Source organism: Rhinoraja longicauda, chromosome 4, assembly GCF_053455715.1.
Source record: "Rhinoraja longicauda isolate Sanriku21f chromosome 4, sRhiLon1.1, whole genome shotgun sequence".
NCBI lineage: Eukaryota > Metazoa > Chordata > Chondrichthyes > Rajiformes > Arhynchobatidae > Rhinoraja > Rhinoraja longicauda.
Genome location: NC_135956.1, coordinates 46367370 through 46394866, shown reverse-complemented (window position 1 = coordinate 46394866; position 27497 = coordinate 46367370). Strand labels below are relative to the sequence as shown.

The 27497-nt window shown below is 43.5% G+C and overlaps 1 protein-coding gene across 2 annotated transcripts in view; it reads right to left on the bottom strand.

Moving 5' to 3' along the window:
* Positions 1 to 24986, bottom strand: part of zhx2a (zinc fingers and homeoboxes 2a) — a 71644-nt gene extending 46658 nt beyond the window's left edge. Inside the window, exon 1 of one of the 2 annotated variants that reach the window (XM_078397667.1) lies at positions 24918 to 24986. The gene's annotated coding sequence lies outside the window, so the exon portion shown is untranslated. Of the gene's footprint in view, positions 1 to 24555; positions 24580 to 24917 lie in introns of those variants that run through there. The other variant, XM_078397668.1, reaches the window with a different exon arrangement.
* Between the last annotated feature and the right edge of the window lie 2511 nt (positions 24987 to 27497).

Here is a 27497-nt window from a genome sequence, read left to right as displayed (position 1 = left end):
GATGCTGTCTGACCCGCTGAGTTGTCTATATACAGTTGTAAGATAGATTTGGTGTTGGATTTCCACCACCTCCAACGGGATCCCACCACTAGCCATATTTTCCAATCTCCACCCCTTTCCGCCTTCCGCAGAGACCGTTCCCTCCGCAACTCCCTGGTTAACTCATCCCTTCCCACCCAAACCACCCCCTCCCCCGGTACCTTCCCCAGCAACCGCAGAAGATGCAACACTTGTCGCTATACCTCCTCCCTCGCACCCGACAGTCCTTTTAGGTGAGGCAGAGGTTCACTTGCACCTCCTCCAACCTCACCTATTGTATCCGTTGTTTAAGATGTGAACTCTTATACATCGGCGAGACCAAACACAGACTGGGCGATCGTTTTGCGGAACACCTTCGCTCTGCCCATGTGAACCAACCTGATCGCTGGATACCAATTCTCCTACCCATTCCTACACAAACCTTTCTGTCCCCGGTCTCCTCCATTGTCAGAGTGAGGCTAAACGCAAATTGGAGGAACAGCATCTCATATTTTGCTTGAACAGCTTACAGCTTACAATATTGATTTCTCTCACTTCAGGTAGCCCCGGCATTCCTTCTCTCTATCCCTCCCCCACCCAAGTTACACTAGTTTCTCATTTTCACCCGACAAACAGCTTATAATGGCCTGTTTCCTTTATCATTGTTACTTTTTTGCATATCTTTCATTCATCGTTCTTTATCTCTCCACATCACCAACTATAGCTCTTATTTCCCTTATCCTTAACCAGTCTGAAGAAGGGTCTCGACCCAAAACGTCACCCAATCCTTCATTCCAGAGATGCTGCCTGTCCCGCTGAGTTACGAGTTTTTCGTGTCTATCTTTGGTAAATTGGTATCTGTAACCTTACTCACAATATGCAGAGTCCATATCTGAGGTGTTTTGGAATACCCTTCCACCCATGTAATTTTGTGCCTAATCTATGCCATGCCTCATCATTGAGTAGTAAAACGGGCCCATGAATTCAATATTAAATGGTACAGATGGTGCACAAAAAGCAAAGCCTGTCCTGACAGTTAACAAGCATGAAGATTTCACGTTCAATCCCCAGAATGCGTAGTGTTAATCATTCTCACTGGGGTTGCAGGAAGCCTTAACCAATGAATCAGGGAAGAGAAAAGAGTAAATTAAGTGATGAATTGCAACTCAAGTTGAATCAGGCTTTGCTGATTAGCCTCCGAACTCTATAATCAAGGTGGACAGCCATGTGAGATTGAATGTGTAGGAAGAAACGGCAGATGCTGGTTTACACCGAAGATAGACACAAAATGCTGGAGTAACTCAGCGGGGCAGGCAGCATCTCTGGGTAGAAGGAATGGGTGACGTTTTGGGTCTAGAGTCTCGACCCGAAACGTCACCTATTCCTTCTATCCAAAGACACTTGCCTTTCCCACTGGATTACTCCAGAATGTTGTGTCTTTCTTCATGCAAGATTGAATATGGGCAGGTTACTGACTAGACCTAACAAATACTATACTTAAATTTCAACTTCAAGTACATTAAATTATCCAAGCACGGATAGGGTAGATAGAATATTTTTCCAAGGATAGAAATATAAAATTCTAGATGGTATAAATTTAAGGAGAAATGTTTAAAGGACATTTGACACAACATTTTCATTTGCACAGAGAGCGGCAAGTACTCACATCACACTGTCAGGGGGAAGGTGGTGGAAGCAGATGTGATAGCAATGTTTAAGAGGAATTAAGATAGGCACATGAACAGGCAGGGAATGTTTGTCCAACCTCCCCTTGTAGCCAATACCCCCTAATCCAGACAGCATTCTGGTAAATCTCTTCTGCATCCTCTCCAAAGCCTTCAACGTCCTTCTTGTAATGGGGCAACCAGAACTGTACACAATTGACCAGAACTGCAAGCAATTATATTTGGTAATTTTCAAGAGGGCAACATTTCAGCAGCAAATACCATGAGGGCCACTGGGTCAAGTGGAGATTAGAGCTAGGAAGTGCGAGGCCAAGAAATGATCTGAAAATGATGAGCCTTTCAGAAAATGAGACATTGTAGACTACAATCTAGTTGGTCAGCAAGCACAGGACAAATGGGATTGTGTGCAAGGCTGGATTCAGCCAGAGTTCTGGCTGCCCTCCATTTTAAGAGGGAATGAGGGTGGTTGAACAGTAAAATACTGGAATGACCCAGGGTTGAGATAACAAGGGTAAAGGTGAGGGCCTTGGACAAGTCATGGTCGAGTTGAGCCCACAACAGCCTTTGTAAAGGTTCATCTGATTGTTTGGAAACTCTACTCTGGATCAAATATGGCCCTTTATAATGCTAAACAGTCGGGTTTTGTCTCAGATGGCTGTCAGGGAAGAAAGTGCAGTTGGAAGCTTGGAAACTGCAAGTAATAGAGGTAATGGCAAACAAAACCAGATTTGCAAGAGTCAAGGAATGGAAGTGATGTCATTGGAAACACTAAATAGCATTTAACTTTGCAATGACTGCCGTGCAGCAAATGTGGATAGTGTCACTGCCAATGAATTAGCCCTTAAACCATCCACTGCCCAAGGGCTTCTCCCATCCAAGTACTGACCAGGCCCAAGGTAGTTGGTATTCACCAGGACTACAAGCAGCACACTGTTCCACTACTCTTCAGATCTACTGTAATACTGTCTGTTGCAATTCAGAGTAACATTTTCAGGTGTGACACAACTTGGGGTGTTCAAGCTACCTTACAGGTGTTGTATAATGATCAAACTAGTTCTTTTTGATGATCAAACTAGTTCAAATCAGTGCCTGAAGCCTCATTCACTCAATGAGCAAGCAAATGGTTTGCTGGTCTTGATCGTGAGGAATTTGAATACAGAAGTAAAAATGTCTTACCTGCAAGACATTTTTGTCACTGATACAGGGTACAAGTGATTCTGCACCTGGACAATTTGGCACAATTTTAATCTCCCAATCACTAATAGGGTATATGCTTTGGAAGTTTCACCAGATTGGGTCCAGGGACAGCAGATTTACTCCATGAGTAGACAAAGCTTGTATTTGCTAGAGTTTAGAAGAATGAAAGGAGATGTCTTTGAACCTTACCGGGCTCCTTAGACTAGATGCAGGGAGGATAGCCAAGGAGTCTAGCATCAGGGGTCAGAATCTAGAGAATAAAGGAGGTGATCATTTAGGACTGGGACGATGAGAAATGTCTTCTTGCGGGAGCAGCAAAATGTTGTAATCCTCTACCCAGAAAGGGGGAGGGGTGGAGAGGTGGCTGTGAAGGCTCAGGTCATTGAATTCATTCAAAATGGAGGCCAATATATTCTGAATATAAAAATGGTATTGTGACGGCTCCCAAGGGTCAGACCACTCCCATATCGAACCTTCCAGCACGGTGATGGACAGGTCTGGGGGCGGCTCCCAGCTGCAGATAATCTGGGGGCGGCTCCCAGCTACACAGATAAGTAGCAAGGATTTTGGCGCGAGCCCAGTCTCCAGTCTCTCACTGAAGCGGAGAGTAGTGTGCTGTACTCATTAAAGCCTCTACAGAATTTGCCCTGGCTCCTCGCCTTCATTCCGGGCTTTCTCGCGCACCCGCTACAGTATTAAGGAAAATAAGGACAGTGCAGGAAAATAGCACTGAGGTTGAAGATTAGCTTAGCTTTGCTGAATTGGATAGCAGGACTACAGGGCCAAATGATCGCCACCTGATGCACATGTTCCTTTGGGACAAAACAAGAAATGATTAATGAGAAAAGGGAAACAGACAGGAATAAAACTGGCTGGAAATAGATATTTAAATTGTATAATGAATTGCTAGTCAGCTTAGACTGAGTAACCATCTTCATTGATGACAGCTTTAATAAAGCTTTCGATTAAAAATCTCACAGGGAGAAAAAAGTTCATTACTTACATATTCAGCCTTTTCTAAACATCGGGTGCCCAACAGTAACACACCTTGGGCCCAGTGTTTCAGTTATTTTTATTTGCAATTTTTTAAAAACACCATCAAAGGATAATAAACATTAAAAACGTAATAAAGGACAGCACAGATACGAAAACAAAGATGTCAGATCTGTCAACAGATGGTGTCTCGAGGTACTAAAGTATCATTCAGGGATTTTCAAATGTCTTTCAGTTCCTGTATGTAATATCAAAGAATGCTGGCATTTATAAAGTGAATATATTTAGTTAAGGTAAAAGTTCCCAGTTGGCACAAATTCACAGCCTACGTGAAGATAGGTGCAAATAATTTGTGTGAAATAACCATAGTAATCTCAAAAAGCAACAAATTATTCTTCAATAATTTAATATAATTGGTTTATTAAATTATTGATTGGTTTGATTTGCATCTCACAAATCAGCAGTCTCTCACAAGTATTTGTCTGTAAGTTATAAGCAATATTCAGACACACATCACTCTCACGGTTAGAGGTAAATGCACATTACTCCCCTGAATCTGTACTGACCATCAAGCATCCATTTGCACCAATCCCATTTTAATTTCCACACAGTGATCAACTCCCCCAAATGGTCACAGGGAGAGTATGCAAACTCCACACAGACAGCATTGAAGATCACAATTGAATCCTGACTGATTGAGCTGTGATGCAGTAGCTTTACTAGCTGTGCTGTCCTTTTATTCATGCACCTGTCCAAATGCCTTTTAAATGTTGTTACGGTATCTGCTTCAACTACCTCCTCTGGAAGCTCGTTCCACATATGCACCACCCTCTGTGTGGAAAATGTTGCCAGTAAGGTTCCTATTAAATTAGCAAAGGTTTGAAAATATTTAGCTGCCTGGGGTGAGGGGTCAAAGTTACACGGACATATTATAGGAGCTGAGACTGTTTGCTTTGAAGAGAAGGCCAATAGGACATCTGAAGTGCACACACATTAAAAAAAAAATCAACAAAGGAAGAGTTTGGACAGTTCTCTTCGCTGGAGAGGCTAGAAACTAGCAGTCACAGGTACAAAATAATGGGAAAGTGAATCAAGAATGAAACCATTAAAAAAAAATGCAGCATGTGGTTGGAGTCTGGTACACAATAATTGTTGATGTTCAAGGGGAACAGGTTCACCATGAAGAAATATTTGCAAGGCCATGTAAGTAACTGAATCCCTCTGGGGTGCGGAAGGGTTAGCATTGACACAATGGGGTGATCGGTTGCCTTCTGTGCTGCAACCATTCTACAATTCTATTCATAAAAATCATGAATTTTCCTCAGTGCCTTCCAAATGTTGTCAAGTCAAAAGTATTTAATTGTCGTATGTACTAGCAACGGAAGAATGAAAGTCTTACTTGCTGCAGCGATACAGGCCCATTAATGCAATAACACAAATACATACACATTAAATTAACAATCGCCAATATGAAGTAACCAGACAATATTGCAAAACTGAAGCCTAGGATGTAATCAAAATATAGCCCATAGTAGATCATAGTTGCTGATGTAATGTTATGGTTAGTGTTGTGCCCTGTTCAAGAGCCTGAGTTGCTGGGAAGAAGCTGTTCTCAACCTGGAGGTTATGGATCTCAGGCTCACGTACCTTTGTTCCATTGGAGCAGTGAGACGAGAGCCTGGCCAGAGTGATGTGGATCTTTGATGATGTTAGCTGCTTTCTTGAGGCAATACTTCTTGCAGATCCCTTTGGTGGCAAGGAGGTCAGTACCTGTGATGAACTGTGTAATGTGTATATCTTTCTGCAACCATCTTCGTTCCTGGCTATTCGGGTTACTGATCCAGGCCATGATGCAACCAGTCGGTATGCTTGCTGTGGAAGTTCAGAAATGTTTTCAGTGACATACTGAATCTCCTTAATCTTCCAAGGAAGGAATGGCATGGATGAGCTTTCACTGTGAGTGCATCGCTTTGCTGGACCTAGTACTAATCTTCAGAGATGTACATGCAGGAACTTGAAGCGGTTGACTCTCTGCACGGTTGTCCAAGCGATGAAGACAGCTTCACTATTCCGCAGATTTCCTTTCCTGAAGTCAACATCAGCTCCATGGTCTTGCTAACATTGTGAGTAAGGGTGTTGTTCTGGCACTATTCAATCAGATTATTCAATTTATCTTATGCATTCTGTCTCATCACTACTCTATTGTCCAATAATAGTGGTATTGTATTAGAGACAGCATTGGAGATATGTCTGGATACACAGTCACGGGTATAGAGAGTGGGCAGCACAGTAGCGCAGCTGTAGAGTTGTTGTCTTATGGCGCAAGAGACCCGACCACAGGTGCTGTCTGTACGGAGTTTGTACGTTCTCCCTGTGACCATGTGGGTTTTCTCCAGGTACTCCGGTTTCCTCCCGCACTCCAAAAAACGTACATGACAGCAGGTTAATTGGCTTTAGGAAAATTGTAATTGTCCCAATTGTGTAGGATACTGCTAGTGTACGGGGTGATTGCTGGTCAGCACGGACTCGGTGGGCCAAAGGGCCTATTTCTACTCTGCATCTCCAAAGTCTAAAGCAAAGAATAGAGCAGTGGACTGATCGCACAGCCTTGATGTGTGCCTGCATGTGTGCCTTGTACTGACTGGCACACATTAAGGAGGAAATGTTAACAATTTATACTCATTGTAGTCTGCCGATGAGGAAATAGAAGATCCAATTGCATCGGGATGAGCAGAGACTCGGTTCTCCGAGTTTGATAAGTTTCAAGTGGATGATGGTGTTGATTATTATGAAGTGGATTATTACCACCAGGGGGCACCGCACAATGGCTGCCTCGCCTACAGTCTGTCTGTCCTTTTCAAACTATTTTTTCTTATTTTTGGTAAGTTTTAAAAGTTTGTGTAAATGTTCTCTGGTTTGTTTTATGTGGGGGGTGGCGAAACCTTTTTTTCAATCTCCTACCTTGCCAGAGATGCGATTGTTTTCCCGGATCGTATCTCCGGTCGCTCTGCAGCCTAACATCCTGGAGCAGGAGGCCTTGCCTGGGACTGACTTTGAGCCCCACCATGGACTTAACATCTGAGCGTGCGATTCCTTGCCTGGATCGACGCTCCAACGCGGCCTGCGGACTTTAATATCAAGGAGCTCGCAGTCGGGTTGAGACCGGTCTGGAGCTCCAAGCCGCACGTCGTTCGACAAGCCCTGACCTGGGGTAGATCGCTCGGCGCAGGGATAGCTGAAATTCTCCCCCCACCCCCCTCCACCGCTGGAGGACAAAGGAGGGAGAGATTGAACTTTTTGTTCATGTTAATGTATTTTGTGTCCGGTTGCTTTTTATTGTTATGATTGTACAACAAAGGACATTCCTCGTATGTTGCAAAACATACTTGGCTAATAAAGTATGATTGTGACTGTGATCTAACCTGAACAAAAACATGACTTATGTGGTCTTACTGTCCAAGTGGGTAGCACAGTTCTAGTCTGTAGGGGAGAGAACAAATGGGAGTGCGTCGACACTGGAACAGACGTTGGTCACATGGAAAGATGTGCCAGTCAGTACAAGGCTAACCAGTACTTCCATTTCTTTTCTCCTTTTTATTATACTGTATATCATTTTTCAAAATTTCAACTAATACCTCATATCCACAACTTTAAAAAAAAATAGTAGGCGATAAAATAAGGTGATGATTAGCATGGACTCGGTTGTCAGAAGGGCCTGTTTCCATGTTGTGTCACTTTGACTCTACGACGATTCCAGATTTCAACCACAGTTTATATGAATAGAGATTCCTGATCTCACTCATGAACAACCGGTTGTAAATATTTGGATTGTGCGGTTGTGTTCGAGATTCACAAAGTTAAAAGGACGGTCAGCATGGTTTAAGCAATAGGGCAATTGGGTCCAACAAATATTTTGTTACCTTGTTCTTGAGCACCCCTCACAGGATAAATGAGGTGGCCCCAGTGGATGAAGTACATTTAGATTTCCAAAAAAGTACTAAAAGTAAGACGTCATGAAGATTAGGGCTCATCGGATTCAGATAACCTGGACTAATCGAGGCTGAAGACCACAAGAATACAGTCATTTGCACGACAACTGTGCATAACCAATGGAGCCCTGTGATCAGCATTTGAGCTTCAGTTATTATTAATGATTTAGACAAGTGGATGCAGCATATCGTATCCAAGTAGTTACAAAACTAGGTTGGAAAAGGAAGTTTAATTAATTAAACAAGAAATTGACAGATGGATTATAATACACAGAAGTGTAAAGTTATCTGTTCTGGTAGGAAGAATAGGAAAGCAGATGCTTTATTTTAAGCTTAGAACCAAGAATGTGTTAGTATCCAAAAATGATTTTGGTGCTCTCCTAAAATTTAACATGCAGCTGCAGCAGGCATTTCAGAAAGCCAATAGGCATTTGGCAAGTTTTGCCATAGGGCCTGTTCCCACAGTGTATCACTCTATGACTCTATGATGTTAAAGCCTTCAATATTGCATTCTCATAATATCTGCTATAGTAGTCAATGATAAATATTGATTCTCCAGATGGAAGTGGGCCTAAAAGATCTGCAGCAACATCTTCCCGTGGTCTTGTCGGTAACAATGTGCTTTGTATTGGCTCAGGTGGATTGGGTCTGCTTACCATCTGACATTCATGGCATGACCTCATGTAGCGTGCCAGATCTTTTTCCATCCCTGGCCACCAGACCTTCGTACAGTGATTTTGCTTAGTTCCAACAACTCCTGAATATCCTTCATGAGCCAACGCGATCATCCTTGCTCTCAGCTTTGTTGGCACTTCGATCCCGTTTCCTCTCAACATACACTTTCCAATTATGCATAGTTCATCTCTGATGGCTGCATGTATCCTGTGTGGACATTCCTGCCAGTCACCTCTTTAGATCTTCCCTGTAACATCTTGTAGTTCTGGATCCTTGTCCGACTCTTGTTTTACTTCCCTTGTTCTCATTGCTCTTGGTGTAGAGTGTACTGTGACAAATCTTACAAACGATTCTGCTTCTGTCTCCAGTGTAGACCCTTGCAGCTGGTCTACCTTCAGCAATCTGGATAATGAATCAGCTATGTTGCTCTTTCCAGCGATGTGGATCACTCTGTATTTGTACTGTTGGAATCTAAGCCTCCATCTTTCAATCTGGCCCATAAACACCAATTCTGAAACACCAAGCAAATATTTGTCCGCATTCACTGCCAATCCAGTAGCCTTCAACTGAGCTAGTATCTGCCCGAGTCTCCCATCATGTTCCTCATGTGTGGTACCATGAATAATTATATCATCTGAAGAAGGGTCTCGACCCGAAACATCACCCATTCCTTCTCTCCTGAGATGCTGTCTGATCTGCTGAGTTACTCCAGCATTTTGTGATACCTTCGATTTGTACCAGCATCTGCAGTTATTTTCCTACTCATCTGAGATGTTTGCAGTTCCAGGAATCTTTTGAATTATCTTGTGAATTTCATATTGGTAAATCTCTGGTGCTGCGTTGACTCCTCTTATATCGGTAGAGTTCACAATGTGTGACAAAAGTAATTATTTTCCTTGACTCAGGGTCTAACTCCAACCGATGATAACCCCACTTTGGATCTAGCTTTGAAAATACTATGCTTGTAGATAGCTCTTGTAGGACCTCATCGACACTAGGTATGGAGTGCCTTTCTCGTATTATTGCCTCATTACTTGTCTCATGTCCACGCAAAGCCGTTTGGTTTTGGTATTACTACAACCGGACTGACCCTGGTTGATTCTTCCACTGTTCAATGATATCCTGTTCAATGAGCTCTTGCATCTTAGCCTCATCCTTTTCTTCTTGTTAGTTGTGCTACAGGTTGAACATTTGGGTCTATCTTGAGTTTGACTTGGCGATCACTTAATTTTCCAATACCTTCAAATACTAGTTTGAACTTCTCCTTTAAGTCCACATATGACTTCAGCGAGTTCACATTTATCCCAATATGTAGCACAGCTAATGTTTGAGCCTTCTCCGTGGATTGTCACCTTGTCGTGGTGGAGAAGCTTGTGTGGTCCTGAGAGCGATGCCGACTGGAGCCATGCTCCTGGTAGGGTCACCTATGGCGGTACAGTTGAGGGAGAGGCCCCTGACAAAGAGCAATCCAACCAAGACCTCAACAGTGGAACAGCCGGAGGATGATGGCTGACTTTAGTGGAGCGTCATAACGGCTGGGAAGGCGGATGAAGGCTGCAGCAGAACAAGGTCCCCGGTCGTCTTGGACTCCATGCCACTGGATCCTGTCCCAGATCTGTCAAGGATCGTGTGGTGGCTGTCTGTGCACCAGTCTCCCGACGTTAAACAAAGTCACGCATAGGCGTCCTCCATAAAGGGAACTTACGACCCTATGGAGAGGACAGTCATACTCGCTTCCAGTGACCGCCGATGATAATAATTGAGCAGTCTTTCTGCTCATGAATGGCTCTTTTCTCCTCGATGGCCACAAATTCAGCTATAGTGTGCTTATCACCTCTGCCTTCAAACATCCAACCCTCTGGAGGGGTTTCGATGCTGTACAAGGATACAATTTCTTCTCGCACTTTCTTGAAAAGCATCCTTTCTTATTTCATTTTAAATCTTCCCACAGTGCTCTATCAATAACTTTGCTATCACTTCCAGAATCTACCACAATGTTTACTTCCACACCTCCAATTCTCATCGGCACCTTTGCATGTTTATCATTGATAGCGAAGGCATATCCTGCATCCATCCGTGTTTCATCATGTTTACCTTCACACGGACCTACATCAACATTGTGGAAATTTTGATAGTATTCGACTCTCTGCCTCCATCTTCCTCCAAATCTATTTGTTTATCCATCATCTCTTTTTGGTTTGCCTGGGGTTCGAGAGTTCTTTGCAAAATGGTCTTTCCCTCCCCCCCCCCCCCCCCCCCCCTCACTTGCTGCATGTTTGACCCCTGGCAGCGCAGCATGAACCCTTGGCAAAATGTCCAAAATTCTCACATCCAAAACAGTCAGTCATCTTCAGCTTTGGAATGACTCGTAAATTGTCCCTAGTGGGTGTAGGATAGTGTTAATGTGCGGGGATCGCTGGGCGGCACGGACTTGGAGGGCCGAAAAGGCCTGTTTCCGGCTGTATATATATATGATATGATATATGTCCATGTCCCTTGCCAGTGCCAGTAGATGTCACCCTGTTAACATGGCTTCCTCCATCTAATCTCAGTCTGAAACCGAGTTTCCACGGTTTCAAATGACGCCACAATTGTCAGTGTTTCCCCTAATGTTAGCTTGTCACATTTATTCAACAACTTGCGTCACAAGCCAATCGATTTGAAACTTTGTATAAACGTGACCCCTGATTTGATTCTCCAACTCAGCTCCATAGTTGCAGCCCTGGGAAACTTGACGCAATCTGTGACCACCTGAGCAATGATTTCCCCCTCTGTGTGTCATCTGGCTAAATATATTTCGTTGAAATGTAGGATTTGTTCATACCACATAATGCTTCTTCAAAGCAGCAACAGCCATCGCATAATCTACTTTGCCTCCTGTCTCTGGAAGTGTTTTGAAAGTCTTCCGAACTGAAGCTCCAGCACTGTACAAGAACAGTGCTCCCCATCGTGTGAGCTGCACTGGAGTAGCTCCTTCAACAAACAGTCCAAGGCCACCTGCATAGGCATCAAATTCCTCTGACCGTGCCTCCCCCCCTTGCACTCACAATACTCGCTTCCCCACTCGGGTCAAATGAATTCAAACTTCTAATTCCAGCTCATTTGTTAAACGCGATAACTGCTTCAAAAACTGAACTGCACAATTACTAGTTCATCCTCGTCGCCAATGTCAGATCCTCGTCTTGATCCGAATATAATAGACACTTCAAGGACACAAAACATAAACGTTTTTTTTATTTTGCCATTCCTCTGACCTTTCTGACTCAGAGTAACACGTGATACATTTAATTACCACGACATAGTCAAAGAGGTTCAACTTACTATTTGATAAATTGGCTATTTTCAGATTTGACCAATTTTGATACAAATTGAAAAAGCTAATTATTTGTGAATTCAGTGCAGAGTCCCTAAGACTGTGCATCCGATCAGATGCAGATTATTTCAGATTTACAGCGCATTTGTTTTTGCTTTCTGTCAACAAAATTATAACAGTTTCTTGATCCTTTACTCTCTGCCTACTGATGAAAATTAATACATTTTTTCCTTGGATTAAAAAAAGTTAGCAATAATCTCAAAATAAATTTGAACAGTGTGTTCATCTGGTGACTTTATATAGTTTAAAAGTTCTTTGCGCAATAACACGTTTGCATGAAAACAAACACAATTGGTACATCTCAATTAGATCACTTCACATTTGAAGCTCCAGAGACCAGAGTGCAAGACAAACCATATGGAGAACGTATGACAAGAGAAAAACAAGTCACAAGAAGGTCAGGTGAACAGAGGATTGGTGCGGGAATGAGAAACACACTGAACTGAAGAGGATTGAGAAAGAGAATTGTTTTTGTTATCCAATTCCGAGTAAAAAATAGTTGGGCTTTCAACTATTTAATAGGTTTTCAGTTAGATCCTCTCTCTCAAATTAATTTCAATGCAACGATTGCTACCAGTCTCTTATACACTGCAGCCCAGTTTTAACTCAAGTACAAACAAAACATTCCTTTAAACTGTTAAATTTAATTTTAAAGATTTTTTTTTGATAACCTCCAAGTTACAACATTTATAAAATAACATTAATACTACTATTACTCCTTCTCTGTGGATTGTCACCTTGCCGTGGTGGAGAAGCTTGTGTGGTCCTGAGATCCTGAGAGCAATGCCATCTGGAGCTATGCTCCTGGTAGGGTCACCCATGGCGGTAAGGTCGAGGGGGAGGTCCCTGACAAAGAGCAATCCAACCAAGATCTCAACGGTGAAACAGGCGGAGGATGATGGCTGACTTTAGTGGAGTGTCACAACGGCTGGGAAGGCGGATGAAGGCTGCAGTGGGCAGGTGCTATAGACGGGAAGGTAGACGCTCCCGCCCCCACGAGTCTCTGGCACATGAGGCTCATCAGCCTGGGAAGGCAGTCCATCTAGGAGAGAGAAAACTGATCTAAAACCTCCACTGCCTTGTGGCCATATCCAGTCATGGAAAAGACTCCAGGAGTAATCCTCAAGAAAAATCTGAAGTCGGAGTCCTAAGGCAGGTCGTTGTCTACAACCTCGTTCTAGCAGCTCCTGCGATGGCGCTGGTGCCAAACTGTAACGGCCCTGCTGTTCCTTTGGATTGATCAGCGATGTGGAGAGGCGGGGGGGGGGCGGACGTGCTGCATGGGCAACAGCCTGTCCTTCATATGACATCGCCCAGGCTTGCATCCGACCACACATCGACGCTGCTCTAGCCGAGGTTTGGAGCAAGCAGCCAACAATCAGGATGCATCACCCATGGTCAGCCATGACCGAGGGGGCCTTAGAGACTACTATTACCCGATTTAAGATGCAACATGAACCAACACAATATGGGGTATTGTCTTATTAATAGAACCAGTTATAATATATTACATAAACATATTTCTCAGCTCATCTGAATTATTAACCTTCTACAGTGCATTCATACAGAAAAATATTTCCCTACTCATTGCCATAAGCAACAACATGCCCTAAATCTTGAGAAGAAATTTGCATCCAAAAACACAACCTGCTTCAGAAAGACATCTGTGGGAGAAATTCACGGAGGGGCAAACTCAGATTCGTAAAAAAGGAGGGTATGTGGCGCGTCGAGAGAGGCCCGAAATAAAGGCGAGGAGCCGGGTATTTTGGGGCGTTCAGTTTATTTCTCAGTTATCAGACTGGTCGAGTCTGCTGGAATAGCTTTGCGCCCAAAACCTTGTCCTTATATACCTAGTACAGGACCGCCCCCCTGGATTGGTCCATTCCCGTGCCGAGGGGTCGGTAGTGGTATGGCCCGACCCTTGGGAGCCACCACAGGTATGTCATATTGCAAAGGTGATGCTTTCGCTGTGCAATGAGAACACCTTCCTACTTGGTCTCTACAGCAGAATATTCAGTATACAGTGGAGTTTCAGTTTGTCTTGTGAAATCAAGGGGCTGCTTTGACTCTTCACCCCCCAGTTGCTGAGGTGATGTTTTCTCCTTAATTTGATGTAGCCCTGTGATGATGCACTCTTTAACGTGCACTGGAAGGGGGTGCAATTGTTTTCACCAATGGAAGGAATGGCAGCAAGGCAAAACAAAAAGTCAGACAGTGAACGAGGCCAAAAGACAGAGGTCAGAGTGAGAAAGGGGGCAATGAAGAATTAAAAAGACAGTACTTCTGTTCAATCCAAAGGAGTTGCCCTGCGTTTCTAGCGAGTCACTCAATGTGTGCTTGCATTTTTAAAAACAGAGAGGTGACTATATTGTGAAGGATAAATCATGACACCCAGCTTGGCCCTGGCAGAATCTGGAGGCAATCATCATCCATGCCACTGCTACTCGTCTTTGTTGTGAGAAGAGTCCCAGCATTGCATTTTATTTCAAGTCTTCCAGGTTCTGGAGTAGACACTCCCCAATTTACACAATAGGCGACTTACGTAAACGCGCACTTACATCAACAATTCTGAACTCAGCCCCTTGCGCAATCAAGGCAGTTTGAACTTTCCACAACACTGTACGATCACTCAGGTTTACATTGGAAAGAAGCCAGCAATGGCAGCGGTCCTTTTTCAGAAGGCCACAGAGAGTGCCTCGGATGCAGTCGAGCCAGTTAATACTCTGTTACTTTGGACACGGGGTGGGGATGGTGGTTCCGACTTATGCAAGGATTAATGAAATATAACCCTCGAGCAAGTCGGGGAATGCCTGCATTTACCCTAAAGGCCAGAAATCACATGAAAAGTGGCCGTCTTCCTCGGTCGCAGAGATGAAACAAAGCTTGCTGCATCCTTACAGCATTTTTGGATAAATTTGCAAACCAATAATTTGCTCCAACTCTGAAAAAAGCAGTTAATGCAGGAGAAACGGGTTCAGCGGCATCTGTGTAGAGAGTATGGGAGTTAGCACTTCAGGTGTAAAACCAGTCAGGATCCTGCAATAGCTGCTTTTTGCAGCAGATTTTCAAACAATTGCCATGCATCAGGGAAATGTTTCCCCCCTCTCTCCACTGATGCTGTCTGAAAAAGGCAATCACAAAGAAAGTTCATCAACATCACTACTTCCTCAGAGGTTTGCAAAGATTCGGCATGTTCATAAGTGATAGGAGCAGAATTAGGCCTTTCGGCAGTACCCAAGGTCAGGATTTAACCAGGTCCCTGGCACAGCTCTATCAGAGGTTGGCTGATCCACTAAGTTATTTTTGTTTTTCATAAGGTCATAAGGGATAGTGTCTACTCCACCATTCAAACATGGCTGATCTATTTCTCCCTCCTAACCGAATTCTCCTGCCTTCTCCCTATAACCCCTGACACCCATACTAATCAAGAATCTATCTACCTCTGCCTTAAAAATATCTATTGACTTGGCCCCCACAGCCTTCTGCGACACTTAATTCCAGATTCACCACGTGAATGGTGCCAAATACCACATGGGGCCTAATATCCTATCGAACCTCTACAGGTGTACTGACTCGTTGCACAGTCTTTGCCTCCAGATGCCTGTTTCGGTAAATCAAATGCCAAAAAACAAAGGAGACTGCAGAAAGCAGTGGATGTTGCCCACTCCATCACAGGTACTGACATCCCCAAAACGCAGCTAATGTCAAAGACCCAAACACATCCCTGGTCACACTCTCATCTGGCAGCTACCTTAAATGACCTGGAGAGCTTGGTCTGGGTTAAGACGTGGTCGTCTTAAGGGTCTCGACCCAAAATGTCACCCATTCCTACTCTCCAGAGATGCTGCCTGACCCGCTGAGTTACTCCGGCATTTTGTGTCTACCTTAAATGACCTGACTAATTAGTCTTTACATCATTTCTAAAAACAGGATGTCTTTTTTTACATTTCTTGATTCTAAACTGAAATAGATTGCATCTATCATTGATTTTAGTAGAGTTCCATGCATTATGAAGTTAGAAACAAAATCTGAAATGCAAACAGATAAAACCAACTTAAGATGCTCTATTAATGCAGAATTAAGCCAATAAAACTTTCACAGTGCATCAAATTATTGAATGATAGAATAGAGGCCCAAAAAACATGATATTGGTTAACTGCGAGAAATGTTTTGTATAACACAGATAAACAAGAGCATCAGGACCGAAGCTTTAGTGTGACTGTTGTCAAGGCAACAATGGATGAACAGTTATTTGAAACTAATCCCACACAAACAAGCACACACCCTTTTAATTCATTAGTCTTAATGTTTAGTTCTAATAGCAGCAAACCCGAATATTTGTCCGGATATTTTCCAATTCCAAAATAGTGAATATTTTAAAAAGCTGAAAGCTGTTAAATATACATAGGCTAATGCAGTGAAGTTCCCACTACCAATGTACAATTTTGTGAATTAATAATGGTATTCTTACTGTTACAAATTAACTGCAAAATTTAACAAGGAATGACCATCTGTTTTACTTGGGAGTCTTGAAATGGGAACCGTTTTCTTGGTAACAAAGGCCGAGAATTCAAAGCTGTAAAACCCACGAGCAGATCAGGTAAAAATGAATGAGGAAAGGGCCAATTTTATAGCCTTGTGACTAAGACATTTTAGCTATCCCCAAGGTTAGTTGAGCCAGACATTTAAAAAAGGTCATCTGAATGCAGTGGACATTATCAAATCAACAGCTAAACTGTTAATGGGAGAAAGAAATTAAAGTCTAATTTTAGCCATGGAAATACTTAAAATTCATTCAAAAAATTTTTTAAAGGAAAATAATAAGCATTTCCATTTCTAAGTTCCATCACAAATTTTTTAAAATATTTTATAAATGTCAGTACAAAATACAAATATATTTTAAACATAAACTGGACAAAATTTGAATGGAATAACAACTCCTACAGTTAACAGAAGACTCCGAGGACCATCGGAACACAGCTACCAGCCTTGGAGGGCATCTACAACACCCGATGCCTCAGAAAAGCCACCAGCATCCACAAAGACTCTTCACACCCCTGCAACAGTCTGTTCGAACTTCTACCATCAAGCAGATGATACAAGGCCTTCTACGCCCGCACCTCCAGACTCAGGAACAGCTTCGTCCCCAGGGCCACAGCTGCTCAGAACCGGTCCTGCTGAGATGGATGGTCACATCGCACAGTGAACCGGCACAGATCTACTTGCACTTTATTCTGTTTTAAAACTGTTCTAATTTGTTTAATTGGGTTGTTTAAATTAATACTGACTAGCTAATTAATTTATTGCATCGCATGGCAGGCGCATTCCCAATCTCGTTGTACCCCTGTACATTGACAATAAAGATATATTGTATTGTATTGTTTCCAGTTATTACCTCCTAACCGGTCTCAACACATCCCTTTCTACCACCTGGCTTCATCTGCCCATATAGTTCCACCTATCACCTTCCCTACTGAAGTACAAGGCCCTCGCTCTCACTTCTAATCACTGACCATCTTCCCTCTACACATGGAGTCCTGATATAGGGTCTCAACCCGAAAAGTTGACTATCCCTTTGCGTCCACAGAGGCTGTTCGACCCGCTGAGTTCCTCCAGAAGGTTATCTTTTTCTCCAGAGTCCAGCATCTGCAGCCTCTTGCATCTCCTCTACTGATTAACATGTTTGTTTTGACTTCTATGATAGTAAAATTACATTCAGATTGTCACAACTGGTTATTCTTGTTACAAGCACAAAAAAGTTATGCACAATAAAATAGATAATATTTCAGAGAGGCCAAGTACATGGATGACTGCCGCTCAAAAGCCGTTTTACAAGTGAGTGATGAGTAAAAAAACGTTTATTTCCAATTCGCGATAAAAACTAAACCAATTCTACAGGGGGATATACAGAGACATGGAAATAAGAACACGCTCATGCGGAAAATTAACTTTTTGTCTTGCCCTGTTTTATTCTAAAGGTACTGGGAATGGGCTGTCGGGAGTTATTTAAGGCAGCACAAATATTAAGATTAAACCCATTTCATGCCCCACGCTCAGATTTCCACAGTTTGAAACACAGTGACATAAAAACCCTTATCCTTTCTGCTCAGACACTAAATTGACAGCAGGATGTTATTCACCAGCCAACTGGATGATGAAGAAACAAACTAGCCAGATAGGAAAGTTCAAAGCCACTAAAGTTGCAAAGAGTTTTGCAAGAAATTAGTCATAGTTTAAAACACAAACCGTAGGTCAGTGAAAATCACACCACACTCAACCTATTGCTAAATCATCCAAGTATGTGGAACATCACTTGCAAAGCCAACATTTACTGTTCATTTTGTGCTGGAGAAACTCAGCAGGCCAGGCTGCACCTGTGCAGGGAAATGGACAGACAACGTTTCGGGTCGGGAGCCTTCTTCAGACATTGGTGTCTAATGCGTCAAGTGTCGTTATTGCTCCTGATCTGAGATGACGGCTAAACAACAAAAAACAAACTGTTTTTTGCTCATAAACAAAAGGAATGTATTGGATCAGCCAGCCTTTGATAGAGCTGTGCGAGGGACCTGGTTAAATCCTGACCTTGGACTGTGTGGAATTTGCACATTCTCCCTGCGGCTGCGTGGGTTTCCACTGGGTGCTCCAGTTTCCTCTCGTATCCCAAAAGACATGTAGGTTTGTACGTTAAGTGACGTCTGTAAATTTGAAGAAGAGTCTTGACCCGAAACTTCACCCATTCCTTCTCTCCAGAGATGCTGTCTGTCCCGCTGAGCTACTCCAGCTTTTTGTGTCTATCTTCTGTAAATTCTCCTCGTGTGTAGGGAGTGAATACAAAATTGAGATAAGGAGGAACTAGTTTGATAGGATGACTGGCCTGGACTCGGTGGGCCTGTTTCCATGCTATATCTTTCAATCAATTAATCAATCTATGGAGGGAATCAATAGACAACGTTTTCAGCCATGATCCTTCTTCAAAAGCTAGCAAATTTCCTCTGCTGAAGATTATTATTGAACCAGTTACTTTAAAAGACTATCCAGTAGTTCCATACCGGATTTATTTAATTAACTACCATGGTAGGATTTGAACTCGCGTCTCTGGCTCGCTGTCTATGCCTTTGACCATGGTAATTTAACCACTCTACCCGAATCTTGTGTTGTGCTCTGGTTTCATTCCTTGTCAGTCACAACCTTCAAATCAACACACACACACTAAACCCTAACTTTACTAATACTTTTGACAACCACAACTACTTACTACAAAATTACTTTACAGCAGAAATGTGCAATATCAAATTATATATAATACAGTAAACATGGAGCCCCACAGATTACAAAATATGCAGATTGTCTCACATTTATTGGAGTCACAATGTGAACAAGGTCTCCACACTGTCCAGTTATGTATTCACATACATACACTGCCATAAAATTCGCAGCAAATGCACTTGGAGTAGTTTATAAAAAGCTCAAGGTAATATTTATAAAACCTAGATAAACACCTATTTAGCGCAAGCCCACGCAAAATGCACAAATCTAATCAGTAATACAATGTCACCTGTTTGAGTTAACGGAGGAAAAGGAAAACCCTGCCATCGCAAGTTTAGTCATCTCCTATACGTTAAAACTTTAAACCCAAAAAGAGAGTACATTAAATGCAAATTAGGCTAATCAGAAGTGAATGCTTGCTTGGGCATGCAGAAAGCTGCGTGCAATAATGCAACATGCCATTACTCTTGGCAACAATGTTCAGATACATTTCTTCACTTATCTATTCTAGCAATTAAAGGATTGTTGCATGGTATCTAATGTTTAAAATTGAAATGTCTTACATCAACCATGCATTCTACCTGACATTATAAATGAGCATTGAGATGAGAGAGAGTGCAGATGCTAGAATCTGGGGCAAAAGATAAACTGCAGGAAGAACTTAATAGGTTAAGCAGCTTCTGTGAATGCAAAGGGATGGTTGGTGTTTTCAGGTGGGAACACTGATGAAGACACAAGTATACCTGGCTTCATCCACACACTTGAGAACAGTCAACAGTTTATATCTGATATAATCCAAAATTATGATAATTCAGCATTACAAAAGATCTCTTGAGACAGCATTATTTAAACTTGTACAAAAAAATCCAGAATAATAAATGAGCCACTTGAGGAACTCAGTAGATTACGCAGCATCTGTTGTGGGAAATGGACAGACAACGTTTTGTTAACCTGCACCAGGACCAAATGTCACAATCTGAAACACCGATTGTCCATTTGCCTCCACATATGCTGCCTGACCCGCTGAGATGCTCCAGCGCTTTGTTTTTTTGTATCGTTAATGTTGTTCATTCAATTTGTTTGTACTGATTGTTGGCTATATTTCTCTGGGGACGCTGTGCTGGTCTGTACAGGATTACTGTCACTTCTGGTGGAACCAGTTTACTCACCTTCTCACTGCCACTAGACTTCAGAACACAACACTTTCAAAGTTCACGTATAAAGCTCCCTATCACAATATCCAATCTGAAAGATACAAATTGTGGAAATGACGGAAACATCCTTGATGTATGTGGAAATGATGGAAACATTCTGAGAGTCTCGACCATGCTGCCTCAACATCAATTGTCTGGTTTTCCTCCACAGATGCTACTAGACCCACCTAATTCTTACAGTGGCTAATTGTTTACTCCACATTCCAGCATTATCTCCATTCAAACTTATATTGGATGCAAGTAATCTTTATTTTCCTCCCTTCCCAACAACAGTCCAAGCCCCACCCTTTAGTTGGAAGTACTCTAGAATCAGAGTTGTGCAGCACAGACACGGGTCTTCGGCCCATTTGCCCACTCCAACTTCTTTGCCCATCTACAGTGATCCCATGTGTCCACATTAGGTCCTTATCCTTCTGTAGAACACAAAGTACTGAAGCCACTCAGCAGTTTAGGCAGCATCTCTGGAGGACATAGATAGGCCATGTTTTAACTCAAGTCTGATGAAGGGCCTTGACCCAAAATATAATTTATTTACACCCACCAGAGTGTGAATTGTGAGGAAGATGCAATAAGCCTGCAGGGTGACTTGGACAGGTTGTGTGAGTGGGCGGATGCATGGCAGATGCAGTTTAATGTAGATAAGTGTGAGGTTATTCACTTTGGAAGTAAGAATAGAAAGGCAGATTATTATCTGAATGGTGTCAAGTTAGGAAGAGGGGATGTTCAACGAGATCTGGGTGTCCTAGTGCATCAGTCACTGAAAGGAAGTATGCAGGTACAGCAGGCAGTGAAGAAAGCTAATGGAATGTTGGCCTTCATAACAAGAGGAGTTGAGTATAGGAGCAAAGAGGTCCTTCTACAGTTGTACCGGGCCCTGGTGAGACCGCACCTGGAGTACTGTGTGCAATTTTGGTCTCCAAATTTGAGGAAGGATATTCTTGCTATTGAGGGCGTGCAGCGTAGGTTCACTAGGTTAATTCCCGGAATGGCGGGACTGTCGTATGTTGAAAGGCTGGAGCAATTAGGCTTGTATACACTGGAATTTAGAAGGATGAGGGGGGATCTTATTGAAACATATAAGATAATTAGGGGATTGGACACATTAGAGGCAGGAAACATGTTCCCAATGTTGGGGGAGTCCAGAACAAGGGGCCACAGTTTAAGAATAAGGGGTAGGCCATTTAGAACGGAGGTGAGGAAGAACTTTTTCAGTCAGAGAGTTGTGAAGGTGTGGAATTCTCTGCCTCAGAAGGCAGTGGAGGCCAGTTCGTTGGATGCTTTCAAGAGAGAGCTGGATAGAGCTCTTAAGGATAGCGGAGTGAGGGGGTATGGGGAGAAGGCAGGAACGGGGTACTGATTGAGAGTGATCAGCCATGATCGCATTGAATGGCAGTGCTGGCTCGAAGGGCTGAATGGCCTACTCCTGCACCTATTGTCTATTGCTGCCTGACTCACTGAGTTACTCCAGCACTATGTGTTCCACGCAAGATTCCAGCATCTGCAGTCTTTCTATGCCTTGCCTCCATAAGTACTTGTCAATTGCCCCTTAAATGTAATAACACAAATAACCCTTTCATCCATAGATTTAATCATCTCTTGCTCAGGACCTTAAAGGATGCACAGAGAATAAGTGGAGATTCATTCAAACGGAATGCAATGTTGGACGTTCACCCTTCATTCTCTTGTAATCTTTTAACATCAATGGATATCCTAAGTTCAGTCCCTTTGCAAAAGGATCAACTAGTTAAACAATATAGAAGCACGGTTCAAACAAAATGTCTGCGGGATATTCAATGAAGACACCCAATTGTCAACATCAGCAGAAACAAACGAGTATAATTTAACACTCTTTAAAGAAGAATGAAAATCAAAACCGCAGATGCTACAAATATCAAAATAAAAACAAAAATCATCGGTCAGGCAGCTTTTGTAGAGAGAGAACACGTATAACATTTCAGGTTAAAGTAACTTCGTCAGAACTGGGAAAGAGAGCTGATGAAGGGGCTTGGACCGAAAACGTGAACTCTGGTTTTCTCTTTCCACACATGCTGCCAAACCAGTGGAGTGTTTCCTGTATTTTCTGCTCACAGCTACAGTTGAAAATAACCTTTGTAGTCAACACGTTTCAGGATAAAGAGCGTGGACATCAGTAGGCTTTGGCAGTCGCAGTGATGGAATGACACAGGCCGGGAATATGCAACTGCAGCTCCCCACACTGGTGACAAGCCAATTACAAACTCAGCCAAAGGAAAATATTAAATTTTCTTTTTGAAAAACAAAACTGTTTTTATCCCTTAAATTTAATTTTGGCTGAACTGTAACTTAAAATGTCCAAGAAAACATAACATTTCACATTTATATATTCCCATTTAATGCACTGGGAGAACATGGACTGTTTATACAAGTTTCATAAAGATCTGCTGTGCAAAGGTTGAGAGGCTAGGAGGATGCAGTATCTAATACAAATTATTCATTTGTACAATTACAATTTAAAATCTGATTTTTTTTGTTGTAATCTAGCGTTTGGAGTTTTTTTGCAGTTTTATTGGATAATTTGAGCTGGTTTCAAACTACGATCAAGTGAGCAGAATAAAGCATCAAGTGTTACACAGCCTTCAAACAATTGTCATAGTTTTTACAGCAGAGATAAACAATTGACACATTACCAGATTAAGTAATGCTTTCGTTTAGACCTAATATATTTATGAACAATTCTCAGTACTTTAAAGATTGTACTGATATGTGCTCTATAGAAACATAGAACATAGAAGAATCGGTGCAAGAGTAGGCCATTCGGCCCTGCGAGCCAGCACCACCATTCAATGTTATCATGGCTGATCATCTAACATCAGTACCCTGTTCCTGCTTTTTCCCCCATATCCCTTGATTCCTTTAGCCCTAAGAGCTCAATCTAACTCTCTCATGAAAATAAACATTTCTTGCTTCCAATATTTTACCAGACTAATATCAGGATCTCACAGCAAGGTTGCAGATGCGAGATCCCCTTGTTACCAACAGGACGCACGCACCCTTAGAGTCTCATTGCACTGAGTCAGGCTTCTCAGCCTGCCTTGTCTATGCCCATCTTCACTAATCTTTCTATGACTGGATTATTCAAATATCTCTCTAAATGTCTCTCACGCATAGTGATTGTATCCAATTTTTCCACCTCCTCTCATTCAGGATTCAATGGGAATAGTTTCAAAGTTTCAGGGAAAAATTACCAAAGGTGTCATTTTGAGCGATTTCACAGGGGAGAAAAAGGGCCCACAAACAAATCCATAAATGTGAAACAATCTCTGTCATGGCCTGTGACCGTCCTGAGCAGGGGGTAAACCCAGGGGGATAGGGCGAGTATAGACCCACTTAGTAGGCTGTACACGAGGGGGGAATAGAACTGTTTGTTCCACAACCCCTGGGGCACAGGGCAAAGGTACTTGCGAGCTGTCGCTTTGGAAAATTTAAATTCCACGTAGTGAGTGAACAAAAGCTCTGTAGTCTCAAACCCAGCTGCTACCGTCACCACACACTGGGGCTGACACAACACGGCCTTCGGTTCATCAACTGATTCAACGGTGCAATTGTTTGGGCTTCAAATGAACGAATTTAGGTTAAGGAAGTAAAAATCCAACTTCTTCCAGCATTTCCACCATCTCCACCAATAATCATATCCAACTTTGTTTACAATCATAGACCCACCCCCCGCTTGCTCTCACTCCACCACACCCCACAAAACCTCGAACAAACATTCACCTGACCTCTCATCACCATCCCTTCCTCCCCACCCACCACCCCACTCTGAACCTCTTGCCCCCACACCGCCTTCATCCATCCCTGTTTTCTCACCCATCACCTTTTCATGACCCTCCCCTTCACCCTTTCCCCAGCCATTCACCTGCACCCCTTCTCTCAGCATCCATCCCTTCAACTTTCACTCACTGCCATTCAACTGTCTCCCCTCCCCCTGCAGCCTCCCTTGCCCTTTCACCCGCCACCTTTGACCGTAAGCCCACGCCCAATCCCCGACCACTACCCCTTCCCCTACCTACAAACCCAGGGCCACAACTCCACCGCCACCCTCCCAAGCAGCCCCCCAACTCTACGCGAGACCGCGCACATCAGCCGACAACACGGTAAACACTCACCGGCACCGACTACAACGACCCTCACCACCTCCCCCGCACTTGTGGAGAAATGAAAGCCGGGGCTGGTAGCGCTGGGAGTGGGGGGGGGGGGGGGCGAGAGGCAGACGGACGGACGGACGGACGGACGGGCAGCGTGCGAGGAAGCCGCCGCCACCACCGTCGCCGCGGCGGCGGACGCCATGTTACGAGGCGTCCAGTCGGAGACATGTTTCAGTCGGTTCCCGCTCCGCCTCTGGCCCCGGCCCGAGAGGGGAGGGGAGGGGAGGTGGAGGGTGATCGGAACGCAAGGGACGGACAGGCGGCTTCTCTCTCCCCCCTTCCCTCCCTCCTGGTCGTCCCGGCAGCCGGCCAAACTTTCCTACCTGGATACATTGTAGCGCTTCTCCTGGTTACAATGAATCGCAGCGCGGAATGTAGCAACATTCGGGAAGGCGGGGGGGGGGCGGGCCCGCGCCCGAGCACATGACCGTAGCGTCAGCGCCTTCATTTACATACCATGCAAGCAGTCAGCGCCTGCATTTACATACCATGCAAGCAGTCAGCGCCTGCATTTACATACCGTGCACCTCCTCGTGTTTGTGTGTAGGGGCGAGATGTTCATACAATTGCCACCACCCACCTCACCCTCTCTGTCTGTGCTACAGCCATCCAAGTCTGGGATCTTGCTCCACCGTGAACTGTTGACACAGAACAAATGTCCTCCGCCCTCCCTCCCCTTCAACAAGAAATGACACATTTCTCCACTTCCTTGAGAAGTTCCGTTGTCCAAAAACAAGAAGTGGATGGTCTTAAAGTGACGGGTCTGTTGTGATGCATTCAGCTCCAATGTTCGTATTTGTTTAGAAAAAAAAGTAAATATTCACATTTAGGTGTAATGGCAATTGTACTATTGCAATCCAGTTCCAGTCGTATTTGTATTTAAAATAAATAAATAAAGATTCACGTTTAAATGCAGATGTTTAAAGAACGCGATAAACAAGTAAAACTGCTGCTAAAATGTAGAACCCAAGAACTGCAGATGGTGGTTTATGCCAAAGATGGATCAAAAGTGCTGGAGTAACTCACTGGGCCAGGCAGCATATCTGGAGAAAATGGATGGGTGACATTTCGGGTTGGGACCTTTCTTGGGACTGATCTTTCAGTCTGAAGAAGGGAAAATAGTAGGTAAAATGTTACCCATCTATTTTCTCCTGAGATGCTGCCTGACCTAGTGAGTTACTAAAACTGCTGTTGCTGGAATCTGAAACTACGGGTGTCAGAGGTTATGGGGAGAATGCAGGAGAATGGGGTTGGGAGGGAGAGAAAGATCAGCCATGGTTGAATGGCGGAGTAGACTTGATGGGCCGAATGGCTAACTTCTGCTCCTATCACTTACGATCTCTTGTGATCTAACACTGAGAGGCTGGAAGAAATCAGTCAACCAAGCAGCATCTGTAGAAAGAGGAATCAGGCAACGATTAGGGCCAGGAATCGGTCCTCAGACCGTTCTCAGTTCTGGGGATGGATGCGGTGAACGTATGGTTGAAAATATTAGAGCAATAGTGCAGCTGCAATCATAGTCCCCGGACGTCCAAATGCCTTAGTAATCTGACACTCAGGGGTACAGCAGGGTTTATCGAGTTAACATAGATCCACAAAACACAAAGTGTTGGAAGAACTCAGCGGGTCAGGCAACATCAAGGGAGGGGATGGACAGCCTACTGAAGAAGGGTCCAGAACCGAAACGTCACCTGTGGAACTATGTTAACTCGATCAACCCAGCTATTTCACTAAGTGTCAGAATACTAAACCATTTAGACATCCATTCCCACTCCAGATGCTACCTGACCCGCTGAGTTCCTACAGCACTTTGTGTTTTGGTCAAGATTCCAGCATCTGCAGTCTCCTGTGCCTTAACGCAGTTCCATTCGTGTCATGTTCACTTGTCTTCGACCGGACATGGAAACTAAATTGTCAAATTCCGCTTTAAAATATAGATGGGTTAAAGATTCGAGATGTATAGCGAGTTTAATTTCTGCGTGCCAAACGCAGACATTAAAAATAATTATCGCAGATCCAGCAAATTCTGAAATAAAAGCTCCAAATACTGGATATCTGCAGCTGGTCAGGCGACTTTTGTGGAGAGTTTTATCGAATCTGATGAAAGGTTATCGATCTGCAAGTTTCTTTTCGCTGCCCTGCGTTGCTTATATTTAAATTTCTGCGTGATTTACAGGACGTTGACAGTTATTTCCTCTGGAAGTGGCAACAAGGCGGCAATTCAATCTGCTTTAAATCAAATAAAGGAGAACAGATGAAGACATAGCGGTTCCTTTGGAATCCCAGTGGCTATTTTATTTGCTAAGTGCGCGAACCTGCCAGTCGAGGCGACGTTGTCTCATTCTGTGGCATCAAAGCTTCAGTTCAAGTGAAATCCACGACCGGGGAAACCCCTGTAGGTGTGTGTAAAAAAACCAGACGGGGGATTCCTTGTGACAGAGAGGAAATGACACACATCATCAGCTACAAACAGCCGGCTCGCTGCCCCAAGCAGTCTCACATAGGCACATCTGGAATATGGAAAGGAACATGGTCAGAAATGTGCCATTGCAAACCCATTCACCTGGCAACAGATTTCAAAACGGTCCGACTAAACCTGGGAAGAAATGTATCACTGCACTTTTAACGGACAAGTCAAACTGCATGTATAGTGTGAAAAATCTTGTAAGCGTTTAGGTTGATGGATGAGATCGCGTTGCCCTAGACGCTGTTTCTTCAGTTTTTGCATAAAGTTCACTTCTCCCTGCAAATGGAGAGTATTCTAACACATTCTGAAGATCAGGTCAGTTACATTCAGTCTGAAGATGGGTTCCGACCCGAAACGTCACCTGCTCCTTTTCTCCAGAGATGCTGCCTGACCATCTGAGTTACGCCAGCATTTTGTGTCTATCTTCGGTGTAAAC